This window comes from Coccinella septempunctata, chromosome 3 (assembly GCF_907165205.1).
Source record: "Coccinella septempunctata chromosome 3, icCocSept1.1, whole genome shotgun sequence".
Taxonomy (NCBI): Eukaryota; Metazoa; Arthropoda; class Insecta; order Coleoptera; family Coccinellidae; genus Coccinella; species Coccinella septempunctata.
In genome coordinates, this window is record NC_058191.1 from 30,513,540 (window position 1) to 30,525,688 (window position 12,149).

At 35.9% G+C, this 12,149-nt stretch overlaps 1 protein-coding gene across 1 annotated transcript in view; it reads right to left on the minus strand.

The window, feature by feature from the left end:
• Positions 1-5,675, minus strand: part of LOC123309672 (potassium voltage-gated channel subfamily KQT member 1) — a 100,514-nt gene extending 94,839 nt beyond the window's left edge. Inside the window, exon 1 of the mRNA XM_044892884.1 lies at positions 5,230-5,675. The gene's annotated coding sequence lies outside the window, so the exon portion shown is untranslated. The remainder of the gene's footprint in view (positions 1-5,229) is intronic.
• Between the last annotated feature and the right edge of the window lie 6,474 nt (positions 5,676-12,149).

The window sequence follows — 12,149 nt, forward strand, 5'->3', positions numbered from 1 at the left end:
CGTTGTCGGCTCCGTGTAAGTTCAGAATACTGTCGAATACCCATTCCAATCCGGAAATTATACATGACTCGGATATTTTTCGGTGGTTGAACTTACATTTGATATGGCTTAGTGAAAATATTTTCCTCTTGCTACCAAGATGTTATTTTCCCCTCACGAATGGGATGGGGCTTGGCTTATTGATGAAAAATCAACACGGAATCAACTGAATGTTACATTGAGCAGTACTTTTTCCTTCGATGTGTTTGTTTTTTATGTCCCATTCACAATTGTGGATACTCAAATTAAGTCTGCAAAATTGATGGAGAATGATTGCAGTCGAATTTAAAAACAGAATTGTGGCTATTTTTCAGACCTATTGAAATTCCAAAGAGAGATAATATATCTACATTCGAGTAGTATTTGGACTTTTATATGGGGGGTTCATAGCTGAAGTGAACCAAGTCCATGCATCTCAGTTTTGAGATGAATGGCTTAGAAGTTGTTTATCACCAATTAATTCGAAAGTGACTTCTTTAGATTTTAAAAGGTTAGAATGTAAGCATATGCTTACATTTATCTAAAAACTAGGCTGCATGGACTTGGTTCACTTCAGCTGTGGACCCCTCATATTTGATCCAATTATTTTACATTTTGATGTATTGATTAAATAAATTGGTAGAAAAACAAAATCAGAAAATATCAAATGAGCAGAACTCAGAAGGTGGTGTCTTGAATATTTTTTATTAGTGCAGGATGTTCAGACCCATTCTTAGATTTTTCTCATTTGCCTCATCAGAATTTCAAATTTTAGGGGCCTTATTTGTAGAATTACTAGTTAACTAACGAGTTTTTCTCAGAAGAAAAATATTTGGCAACAAAATCCTGAAACAGGTCAATTTTTGTTTCACTTTTACCAAATTTTTTTGCATTTTTGTTGGATCCTGTGACATCCCATCAACCCACTAAATTTTTTGAATAGGGAAAGTGAGTCATGTGGTACTTTTTTGCCAATGTCTCTGTATCTTCTTTACAGACGTGCAGAAATGTTCAAGAAATTTTTTTTTTAATTTAGTTAGTTCAAAGAGGTTTTCACTTTGTGCACTTGGTCATGGCTCATTTACTTTGAGAAGATGGTACCTGATGAAATTTGTCACCGAATAAAGTTCGACCATTAAAGTTCTGTACAGAACTTTAATGGTCGAACTTTATTCGGTGACAAATTTCATCAAGTACCACCGTCTCAAAGTTAATGAGCCATGACAAAGTGCACATACTGAAAACCTTTTTGAACTACCACATGACGACCTACTTTCCCTATTCAAAAAATTTAGAGGGTTGATGAGGATAGCACAGGGTGCACAAAAATCCGTCAAAAATGCATAAAAATTTGGTAAAAGTGAAACAAAAATTGACCTGTTTCAGGATTTTGTTTCCAAATATTTTTCTTCTGAGAAAATTAATTTGTTCCATAATTTTGACGCGCACTGTATAATGATTTCACACCAAGAGTAAGGAAAAGGGACAGATCGTGAAATAGTGCTTTGGAAAAATTGTTAATCTACAGCAACATTGAGATACTCTATCCTGAAATCGTTGGAACATTTATCAATAGAATATTTCTATTCGCCTTCTATTTTCTCCCTATTTCTGAAGTAGCATTCAATAATAAATGTCGGTAAAAGCCATGTACATATATAATTTGATGATAATTTCAATTCGACAGATCAGAACCCTAACTTAATAGTTGACCTGGAAAACAGTAGAGCAGAACCTGAGAATTACGTTCAGACACAGAATATCGATCTTCAAAATTCCACAGGCTATTTGCCGATAAATTCTTTTGAAAGCAAGTAAAATGCGAAACTGGAGATGAAAGACACAATCACAAACAAAAAACTAATGTCAAGTCCGACATATGTCTAGAGATAGTATTGAAACTAGGAGTTTCAATACAAATATCAGTAAATCAGACATGATTTTCACGAATATCGATATTTGGAACCAGTTATCTGATTCGAACATTCAAAATGTGATGCTTTCTCTAAGAAATTTTCCTTCCCCAGCAGTGGTTTTTAGTAAGGTAAGGAGGTTAAATTTCAGTGCGACCTTAAGGTCTATTACTGTGCCCAGCAGTAGGATAGGTATTGTGCTAACTCTTGGGTTAGTAACTTGGACCGGAGCCCTCTATAAGGATCAACTCATGATTACCTCAACCACTTCATCATGGTTAATAAGACTCCACAGAATTCCAATGTCCCCTGAAATAATTAATTGATGTGGGATACCAATAAGAAATTTCATCAATCTTTCAGAGTCCTCATTTACAGTTTACGTGCCGTGCCTTCTTTGCATTATACAAAGAACACCGAGTAAAGTGAAAGAATAATGGAAAGTCGAAAATTCATGGCCTTCATCAAAATTCATGGTCCCTTTCTTCGAGCCATTTCATGGGTATTGCAAAATTTACAGCGATCTCTTTCCGTTTCAGTGAATTCCTCTTTTTATATTGATATCTATTTGAGAACAATCAAGATGTTTATTCTAAAGATATTATTGGTAAAATAGAATATCATAGTACTTTTCATTGTAAATTATCACAGTTAATTTTTTATTGAATAAAATGCATACGATTCAAACATATAGATATATTAGATAGCTATACTGCAATATACATAGTTAAATGAAGTTTATTGAAAAATTAATTCCAAACCACACAACCCGCCTAATAATCTCCTATACCAATTAACCGAAGAAGAACCGATCAAACAGCGCATGGAAAAATTAAATTTAAAATTCATGAAGATACTACACGACTTGAAGGATGTACCAACTGATCTAGCGCAAGACGATGTGCCTAGACAACCACAAAGAAAATTTCCCACATGCACATTATGACAAAAACTGAATATGCTAGATATTACGTAACTGATATTGTATACTTTTTTTTTTGTAAATGCATACAGAATGTAACTGGAATTTATTATTGGCTGAAGGACTCAGGTCGATGGCCTTAAATACATTTATCATTATTGATTCCAAAATATAATATAATGACGAGTATTACAAATTACTAACGGCCAGTTTTATACTCAAATTTAAAGTCCCTTTAAGAATAATTTAGTGTTATTTTGAGTAGGTCTAAGAGAAGCTTGAAAATGAAAGGAAATTTAAGTTTGATTATGAGGCTGGTCGTTAGGTCTTATGAATAAGAGAAATTTTACGTTGTCCTTTGTTTCCTGTTTCTTAGGTACCTATTATATTTTTGGGCTATGTTTCAATTACCAGATACATTTCATGGAATTACTAGTGATAGTGGGGGAATCTCTGCAAAATTATTACCATATTTTTATTCCCCATTCTCTTACATCTTGGAGGAGAAACACAAAATTTTAGAAAATTTTTATAATTAAAGTATTTTAATACCTCTCTGATCGAAGAGGAGAATATCCACAGAATAATTGAAAAAAAAACTAATACAAGCCAGTTTTATTGTGTATGGGGAAGGGAGGTTGAAAAATTTCTGCTCAAACAATTCTTAGCAATCGCAATGGCCTACCTTGACTGCAATCAAATACCATCACAAACAAAAACATGAATGTGAATGAAATTTACTGACGTGAAGATCATTTTTATTTGTACTTCTTGTATAAAAAGGAAATGTGTGAAAACTTTGTTTGAAGATATTTAAAGAAATACCTATATAAACAGTTTCGGTGACAGGTCAGAGATGATTTGAAATCGAAACAAGTATATGAAATAATAGACTTTGAAGAACGAAGAGAAGCAAATGAAAAAAAGAAATTGACTCTGCACTAAGTTTTTAAGATTCTTGCAAAGTTTGAATATTTCCCTACAGGTACATATACGTTTACTTCTTGAATACTGGGTTTAGCCAGTCAGCTTTACCATTAAGCTAGCAGAACCCAACTTAAAGCTTAAAGCTACAGATTTAAACAAACCTACTTGAACAACTTAGGATATGTTCATATTAATTCATCACCCTATTCGAAATTCCTATGATTCAACACTGAGTTACCTTTTTTTAATGGTTAGGTAACTGGTTGCCAAAATTTCTATATGATTTGTTTGTTTGGCAGACTTTTAATATTGAAAAATTAAGGACGAGGTCTGTCACCATGAGAGGCCTATATGTTGTCAATCGGCAGCGTTTCAAATATATATTATATAAAAAAAAAGGATGCCAATTCATTTTTTCATTTCTGCCACTTGACAGAATTATCCCCAAAATGATAGCCTCAAAGTGGCATAGCTTCAGAACCGAATCGATTCGTATTGATCTGAAGTTTCATATCCATCCAGATTGAATACGAACAAATTATATAACAAAAAGGCAACCAGCTCCCTAACTGAAATAGCTCTAATGTTGTCAATATATTTTTTACAGAATGACAACCAGCTCCCTAACTGAAATAGCTCCAAAGTTGTTAAGTAGTCAATATATTTTCTACAGAATTGAGTCTCGAAGAAGATCACTATAATTGAACTTTTTCAATGAAATATGGACATTCTTTGCTCATTTTAACCACTGCTCGCTTAGCATACATTTGGCTCATCCAGGTTTATCTACCCTTTGAATTTTCTCGAAAATTTTCTGTAGTAATGGTTTCTTTCTCTATAGCGACCTTCCTTGGTCTTGGTACCAATTCATGGCATCGTTTCTATTTAGAAGAAGAGCCATAGTTTTTGGACTAGGGCTTTAAACATATTTACTCACATTATTTGAATTCTATCGAATTAAGCTTCTAAAAAAAATTGTGGAATTTGTATTGTTCCATCTTTCTGTTTTCACTAAATGTTCCTGAAGTAATCATCCTTTCCTTTGATTATGAATTCTCTTCATCATTCAAAGTAGTCAATGGATTCTCTAGGTTATTTTTTGGATCCATCTCTGGCTAAGTGAAATATAGTTAGCCAGAAAGTATGAAGTGGTCAAATTTTGAAGAAAGGCTTCATTATCCGTTCGGGTCTGTTAACCTTTAGCTTGCAGAATTTGGCAGGATTAGAAGAACAAAAGATTTTTCACTAGGGTAATGGATAATCTAGTCTTACATATACATAAAACCAGAAGCCGAAAAAAAGTTGTTCTGCTAGCTTGTTTCGAGATTTGGTAACTCCTAAGAAATTTCAGTGTGAAGAGTAAAAATGTCCTAACCCATCACGAGTGACTTTGGCATTACGTTGCAGTTCAAGGTAGGCCCTTATTGCAGTACCAAGTATCTACTTTACCTATTCATCTGCACAGGAACGTGGTGCAGTGCAATAGTTGTGTCTTCGGATCCATCGATCGTCGACCTTCGTCGAAACAATTGTACAACCATGTGACACGTACATGCGGGGTCTTCTTCTTTTCACTTGTGGCACCCTTGTCATCCATGCTGAGAAGACCGAGAGAAGGAAAAGAAGGAAGGAGAAGGAGGAGGAAGGCTGAAACCAAGTTTGGTAAATACCACCGACACAGATCAGAGCACCGCTAAACGCAGCGCCGACAAAAAACCGTTTTCACTAGTTTCGGATGCACCTGAAACATGGACGCGTGACGTCGCGACGGCTTCTCGCAACCAACTGTTGGTTTCGCGCACTCGTTTTTGTGGCAAACGTGCCAGAACTCGAAGAGACCATCGATCTTGTGCCGAAACGACGGTCTAGGGTAATCTGAATACGATCACGGGGGTTGTTCGACTGGGAACGGGGAATCGGGAAATTAAAATATGCGGAGTTATGTGTTAAGTAACCGATAAATCTCTATTAGGCGTCCCGAGGAAAATACATCTCCGTGAATGGGAAATTTTCGGGGCATTATATCACTGCCGTCGCATGTGACCAAACTTCGCATTTGGTGATAGCTTTCTCCGAGCTTGGAATTAGGTTTCCGCTTGCTTATGATATTCTTCCATTTCCCGCCTCTTTTATCTTTACTACCAATTGTTATTGTGTAACTGTTTCAACATATTAATAGCTGCTCCAGCGGAAAACTCCTGGCCAGAAACTGGGTCGAGCATATGGGAATATGTATTGAAGGAAATGGAAATGCCAATGATCCTGAGAAGATGGCATAAAAGTCAAAACCTGCAGGACCAATGTAAGCTCCTACAAAGGGGGGTGACAATGATTCTCTGAAAGAACGCTCCTGGATTTGGACTACGTATGGATACGTATGGAGAAGGCAGTCATGGATCTTCACGAGGGAGTATACAAGATACCTAAGGACGTCAGATCTGTCAAACTCATTAAAAGTCCGAGAGCTGGAGACGAAAATCGGCAAGGGTTTTGTAATGGCTTATAATTGAATATGAGTTAGTTTTGGTGGTGTACATGAGTCAGCACTCACTCTCGAGCGACTCTCTTTGATTTATGTAAAATTACAGTATCCATACTTTGGGTGACTGCTGACTGCCTCTGTTCAATTGATATGTGGTCTGACTATTTTATTCCCAAGTAATATATGTTATTCGAGCAATAAATGCATTTTCAGTCATTATACAAATCTCTTGAAACGACATCGTTAAGGCAGCAACTTCTGTGGTGTACTGACCACAGTTAGCGTTTCACTTAAATGAGGTCTGACCACTTTCTCAAGTTTTCTGTTCTCAACACTCAACTAGTTGAGTGACTATTTTAAATCATTACAAAATACTTCCAGAGTATGTTGTAATTTTATATACCTACATCAAAGCGCGTCGCCGCTAGGTGTTCCACTACCTGACCTTGAGAGTGAGTGCTGACTAATTTACACCCTCAATACTAAATCATATTTAATTATGAGCCATTACAAAACTTTTGCCAATTTTCGTTGCCAGCTCTCTAACTACAACTGTCTAAGGCGGATCGGCCACCGAATGCGAAGTTGCGCGAAGCTGAGCATTTTCAGTACTAATATAATTGACAAGCTACGAATCGAGTGACGTAGCTCGTGATTTAGCATTGAAAAAGCACAGCTTCGCTCAACTTCGCATTCGGTGGCCGATCTCCCTAAAATTCTGAAGTATTGTTCAGACTCGTCTAGTAGTTTGAGTAGCCTAGTAGCGATACTGACTAAATTGTGTGAACACTGTGAACACCAGATATTTAGGAGAATATGTAGATTAGTCAGTAATTTAGTCGATTCAGGGCCGGTACTTTCACGTGCGAATAAATAAATTTATTCGATAGATAAGTCTTATTCATAGAATAAGTAAAAATGCTGTCTTTTCAGTTTCAGATAATGTTATTCATCGAATAAATCTGTCATTGAAACTTAATGATAAGAGTTTATTTGTCATAGATCGAATGTCGGAACGTCATTATTGGTTGAATTTTTTAAGATTCGTTATTCTTTGTGTGATTTTCACGAAATATTTGCTTTCTAGTTGGAATTATGACAATTTCTACAATGCGATGTTTTATTTTACATTAATCAGTGAAATGTTAAGCACCGAAATAAGGTATCCTTCAGATAGGAAATCATTTGACAGATACTTATTGACAGTGAATAAAATTTATTCGAAGGTGAAAGTACCGGGCCTAAATCTCATTATTTATCACGCAAATTTTGTTCTGATATTCTTCTGAAATAGTGGTCACAATGAGCTTATTTAGCTCAGTAACTTTAATACGCTGCAGGCTGTTCATTTTGCAGAATTCGTCTCTTGAGAACTTTGCTCAACACTCAACTCGATTTTCGGACAGAAGCGATTATTTTAGCTACTGAATTACTCTCTACTCGGCTTAAGTACTAGCCTAGTCTGTACTAGGCTATTGCGCTAGGATTGTTATCGGCACCCTTGACTCTATAAACAAGTTGCTTCATATGACCCAAAAAGTATTTTTCACTTTCTCACTGCCGTTTAGTTAGCTGAAAGACGATACCTGGCTTTCAAAGTAATCTACTGATAGTAAGATTCCAAGAAGCCGATATTTTTCTTATTTATTTCCGCTATCTCTTGTCCAATCAGATTAGGTTAGCCAATCACAGAAATTCAAAAGCGTCAAACATCAAAATTCAACTTCAGTGATCAGGTTTCTAGGGTTTCCGTTTGACGCCGCCTACTTGGACACTACAGCGGGATAGATAAGCAAGACCCTATCAACTCTGGAAATGCCAACCGTCTTCTCATTTAAGCACTGTTTTCTTGTACAAACACTCACCGATAAGTGCCGTTAATAATTCAGAGTTGACATACTGATGTAGATTTTTTCTTGTACCTACAGTTTTGTCAATAAGTTAACTCAGGCGTAGTGTTGGGTGCACTCTTTCGACGCCTTAAGACCCTCGAAAAGCAGATATTTCGAAGAAGCTACAACTTTAGTTTTTAATATCTGGAGATTCTACGACAGAAGTGGAGTTTCATTGATGGTAAACTTTTCTAATGGAGCTTCGAACAAACCGTTACCAGAAGATCCGATTATTGTTCAAATAACGAACAATTGGTGTTACAAGTAGTAGGCGGATATGGAAAAAGTTAAATTCAACTCGATCACGCCATTGGAGCCGAGTTTTAAGTTATTGCAAGACCGATAGTAGCAGGAAAACACTAAATTAGGATCCCACAGCAAAACTGGATAGTACATTCAAAGTTTAAAAGACTGCGGCGTTCAGAACCCTTTCAAGTAAGAATTTTGTCTTCCGGAAAATGAGAAAATCTCCATAATACACAGAGGCTCAATTAGAGAGGGAATTCCGAAATATAGTAGCGCATTTCGTGAACAAGTTGATCGTTATGGACAATGAAAACATTCCACTTCCTCCAACTCGGAGACGAAGGACAATGAAGGTTTTAGACGAACGATTACGAGAATATTCTTTTTTATTAGGGTATGTAATTTTTGAGGCGGTTTAATCTCGCAGTGCAGATGATTTGTCTAGTGCAGAGTATTATATCCGATGATGTTTCTCCAAACTGCGTCAGTTTTCGAACAGACTTCATGCTACTGAGGAAAAAATAACTTGGTCAGATTAACATCAAATTATTTTGATCCTATACTTATTTGACACAAGCTTATCATTTATTGAAAAAGCCGTAACAAGATGACAAGAATATAAGAAATGTAGAAGCTCATCCTAGTTCATCCTTCTTCAAATATCTTCCAGTCTTAGAGTCATTCGGGGTAACTGAGCGCAGTGGGTAAGTGTGCGCAGTGCGTATATCTCGACTATGCAATGTATGAAAGAGGAGTTCATTTGGGTGAAGCAAGGGCGCAGAATCGCCATATTAGTTTTTCATAGGAGTGAGCCGTTCCACGTTTCTTTAACTTTTTATTTGCAATCAATCAAATTCACTAGTTTTCTTGTTAATTTTTAGCATCTGCCAGGTCCAAGTTCCGAGTCCCTCAGTGTTAAACAATATTTTATTCGATCATGAGCATATTAATCTAAATATATAATAAAAAATTTTAGGTTCTCTTAGCTGCTTAACTCTATAAGAACGTCAATTCAAATTTTGGCTTACTGGGGAAAGTGTGCGCGGGTAAGTGTGCGCATAGATTCTTTATATGGGCATTAGTTCAGTGAGGAATAAATTATGACATTGTTGATTTTCTTGGTTAAGACTCGATCAATATTGTCCTGTTTGTTCAGAAAAATATGAAGAGCCACCAACAGGGGAATGTATCAAGTGTTGTGTTCACCAAGAATTGTGGCACGAACAATAATGCACTGCTTGTAAAAAGGCGCTCCTGTATTGACAATAAACAGCATTTCTCTAATATTGTAACATTTTGATGACATTATTTTGTAATTTGTTTTGATTGTGTGGTTCACATAGCACTGCGTTCACTTACCCCGTGAGGGTGCGCACACTTACCCGCAATACGGGGCAAGTGAACGCACTCCGACTTTCTGTATTAAATTCTTTTTTTGTGGACAGAAAACGTTTCCGTTTGTTTGCTTTTTGATGTTTTCTTATAGATTAGAAAATTCTCTATCTTATGAATATGTTTTAATTTTCCTAGCTTCAACATTTGAAACAGGGTATGGCTTGAAAGGCAAAAGTGCGCACAGTTGCTCCGAATGACTCTAATATTTGAAAATTCTTCTATGATAGCTTCTCTCCAGAGTTTTCTCCCAAACAATTTGCCTATGAGATTCATTATTCAGAGGAACAGTGTGCTCTGAGTGATCTAGCAATACCTTCGTTAGTGTTAAAGCCACAATTATAAGGAATTTATCTTATGATTTTCAGGGTGCTGCATAGTGATCCCGAGGGTGATCCTCATAATTATCAACGAAATGTTCGAGACTATTTTTCATAATATGATTGAGATCATTACTGGTGCATAGTAGAAAGCGGTGTGAACAGTGTATATATACAAGGTTGCAAATGGATTTAGTAATCATGATATAGACCTTTCCGAAATATATACTCAAGCAGAAAGAAGTCCCTTAGCGGCTACTAAGTGGAGTTGATGTCCTTCGAGATTGCTGGTCTCCATTATCTCGCTATTTTTACGTTTCGACCCCCACACTTTTTATGGTTTTTTGTTACTTATGTCAGAGCGTGTCAAGAATTCCAACAATCCTATATACCTATATATTTCGCCAAGGTTCGGATACATGAAACACGTCAAGAAAGACATTGAATTTGCAGAATTCCTTCACCGAAAGGGTATATTCGTACAGTTAGAAAGGCAGAATGACCCTACAAGGTCGTGGCCCTTATCGATTCAAAAGAGATAGCGTGTAATTAATGCATGGATTCTTCTAAAACTCTTCAGCTGTTGCTAAAGTATTTCAAGCGCTGAAGTCGTGAAGCGCTACCTGAAACTCTGATGATAACATAATTTGTCGGTTCGAAATTTCCAATAATGATTCTGAAAACGCATTTGGGAAAAACTATTCTGTTACAGCTTTCCTGCAGATATTTCTTACAAAACACATCGCTATGAAAATGGCTTTCGGTTATATTTTCAAAATTGTAGATTTCAACTTCCTCGGTAGAAGATTCTATTTCTAGAGGGTGTTGGAGATGAATGGTGAAGCTTTCTGTTCAAAATTTTCAACAACTCCGATTGTAACAAAATTTTAACTTATCTGGGAATTTGCTGTAAATTCAGTTTAACACGTAATTGACAAAAATACAGTCTCAGAATTCCAAGCCATAAAAAGGTTTAATGATAGTGTGATATGCTATCCTTAACAACAGCATCACTGTTTTCAAGTTATATGTATTTCGAAAAGTCATATGAAAAATATCATTGGAATTTAAATGGGGTGTGATTTCCTTTTAAAGAAACCTATAGATGGTAAACCAAATCTTTGGTTCTTACAAGAAAATGTACTTTTTCGTCCATATTTCTGAAACTACTCATTTTACAGAAGAAGATTGAATACATTTTTTGCTTATTTCAACCTCTCTACATGATGAATACGAAAAAATATTGTAGCCATTTGAAAAAATTATGTTTTGATTGAACTTCTATTTGAATTTTTAACTTAAATTTTTGAAGACCCTGTAAAACAGATGACTGAAAGTAGAGATGTAATATGTTGAGAAGAGTTGGGTAGAATTTGGTAATGATACATTCATTAGAAAACTAGTATCAGCTATTTCAGTGAGCGCCTGCACCTGTCAAAATTTTAGGAAAAAGTTAAATATCTCAGAATCAGTGCTATATAGGACCATGGTTGTCAAACCAAAATTACCTTAAAATTCGACAAGGAATTCAAAAATGCAATAATATACAGGGTGTTCCATTTCAAATAAGAAAGTTGGGAAAAAACGGAGCACCCTGTATTAAGGTGGGTTATATAAAATAAAAGTTCAATCGATTACAGACAAGTTTTGTATGCAACTTTTTCTTCTAGCTCCTTTAGTTTACACAAAAAGGTATAGGGACGCTTCAACTCGGACACTATGTACTTATTCTCTCCACGCTATGGGTGGTTCCAAGACGCTCCAAGACGAAAAGTATTGGAGGACGCGACATCGTTCAAATTATCCCAAATTGATTCGAAATTCCCATGGTCCCATATTACACAAAATTTTCACTAACAATTTCAGCAGGTCACAGAAAATTTCTGCAACATAATCTGGTTCAATATTTACACAGTTTTGAGTTTCAGGAAGTGTAGGGAAAGTATTCTGTGAGATCAACAGAATTCTAAATTTCAATTTATAAGCAAAATGCGGATAATACGAATACAAATGAAACTGTTGAAACTAAAATTACGG